Genomic DNA, 2482 nt, shown 5'->3' with positions numbered 1-2482 from the left:
TTTTTTTTGTTTTTTGTTTTGGTTGCAAGGAACAAACTCATTCCAATTAGCTAAAGTGATGGGCATTTTACTGTAAGAATAAATATGCAAAAGATGAAACAAATCTCAGCCTCTATGTGGAACAGATATCCTGCCAGTATTGTAGGAAGTCCTCAAGAAGAGCTGGAACTGTTGTGGATTTGGGCCTCACAAGCACTGGAACAAAAACAATAAAAGAAAAATAAAAAGTAATCAGAAGCCGACGTAATATCAATGTGGGCGTCTTCATTCTACACACTGTTAATATATATAACCTTACTGAATCTGAATTTCAAAGTTAGGAAGAGACTCATATGGGCACCCAGGAAGAAGAAAGCCCCTCAAAAGGGAGAAACGGTCAATATCAGGTAATTCCAGATTCCTCCCTAGCAATTTTTACTTCAGAAGACAGAGGAGCAAGGTTTATACTCAGAAGTCTGGTCTATGAACCAGCAGCATTGGCATCACTTGGGAGCTTGTTGGAAGCACAGACTCTCAGTTGCCATTCCATACTAATTGAATCAGAATCTGCACTGGCAAGATTTTCAGGTGATTCCTATGCACATTACAGTTCTGAGAGAACGAAAATATGATGCAATTAAAAAAAAAAACCCACCCAAAGAGTCCTTAGTATAGAGACAACAGATTAACTTTCTCAAATCTGAAAGAACTAAAGCAGTAGTTCCCAACTCAGGCTGCTGCTGCTTTTTTTTTTTTTTTATCCTAACCGGAGGACATTTTTCCATTTTTTGTTCAGGTAGAGTGGGAGGGAGAGAGAGGAACAGAGAGAGAGAGAGAGAAACATCGATGTGAAAGGAACACATTGAGTGGCTGCCACCCGCACAACCGACCAGGGCTGGGGACAAACTGCAACCGAGGTACGTGCCCTTAGCGGGAATTGATCCCGGGTCTCTCAGGACCGCAGGCCGACGCTCTAACCGCTGAGCCAAACCGGCCAGGGTTCAGGCTGCTTCTTTAAACCTTGCTTGCAACGTTCTTTGGTCTTTTTTTTCCCTAAAAGAGCCTATTTATGTAATTTCTTTGAAATTAGAGGTATTTGTCTGCACTTTAGAACCACTTGAGGAATTTTTAAATGTTAATACTGTTGTATGGAAGACACCCTCAGAGAACTTGATTGAATTGGTCCAGAATGCTTTGTAATGACCCTGGGTGCTTCTAACTAACTATAAGCTGCCAAGGTCATTACAATATGCGATCAAGGTCCAGAATCACTGAATCAAGGAAAATAAAATCCATGAACCCTTTTTGAAAAAGTTACTGAAAGATACACACTAGACAACACAGAAATGAATCAAAGAGCTCAGGATGAAGAAGCTGTGGTGACTGGTAATTATTGGATTAATTTAAAAATAAACTACAACTAAATAACTTGGGATTTTGGTTAAAGAACATAGTATGGAGCTCTAGAAAGCAGGTATGCTATTGTCTGCCTGCTATATTTGTATTAATGTTTGTTGCACTCTCACAAACCCATTATTTTCTGTGTTTTTACATCATTAGTTCTCAGAGTTTCACACAGTGATTGTTGTTCTATGTCCCTCCTTTACCTACCTCACCACTGGCAGGCTTTTCCTTAGGTGGGAGACTTGACAATGAAAATGGTGACTTACCTTGTCATTCTGCTCTCAGACTGAGTTTCAAAAAGGGAGCCGGAAATATGCAATAGGAGAAGACTAGGGAAAGCCTTGTGATACTGGATCAGAACTAAAGGTTTCACCATGAACTCATGATTATATTTATATACTGCACAGCTCCTGCCTCTCTGGGGCCTGCCTTGCAGATTTCAGCACTTCAGCTGCCTCAACCTTGAATCTCTTCTTCCTCATTTCAGAGGGACTGCCATCTCTGCCTGGATTCCCGACTGCTACACTGCAGTCAGGAAATGTTCCCCAGGCCGAGAGCCAGGATCATCATGAGGCTCATCGCTTATGCTTCCCTGCCTTCAGGGACTGACTGCAGTCTTGCATTGTCCACTCTGCCTTGTGTTGCTTATTCTCTAATGTCTGAAAACATCTACCTTAGACATTATGTCTGGTTTTTATAGTTAAGGCAAGAGGTCTACTACCAGATACTTCATCATAGACAAAAGCAGAAATGCTACTTTTGCTCTCTTACTTGTTATCTGTCAATCAATCTGGTTAAAAAAACTATGTATTTGATAATAGTATTATATTGTCAAATTATTAAAATTAATCATATTGTGATTATGAAAGATTTTTTCTTAGGATATATTTGCTGAAGTACTTGGGATAAAGAGATATGTTGTCTACGCCTCACTCTGCAATGGTCCAGTCAAAACAATTTGAAGTGCAATAATAAGTAGATGTATAGAGGGAGCAAGAGAGTGATAAAGAATATATGAAAAACACTGTCAGTGGTAAATCTAGATGAAGTGTAAATGGGAATTCATCACACTATTTTGTTAACTCTTCTAGAAGTTTGA

This window comes from Molossus molossus, unplaced genomic scaffold (genome assembly GCF_014108415.1).
Source record: "Molossus molossus isolate mMolMol1 unplaced genomic scaffold, mMolMol1.p scaffold_m16_p_10, whole genome shotgun sequence".
Taxonomy (NCBI): domain Eukaryota; kingdom Metazoa; phylum Chordata; class Mammalia; order Chiroptera; family Molossidae; genus Molossus; species Molossus molossus.
This window is presented reverse-complemented; position numbering follows the sequence as displayed.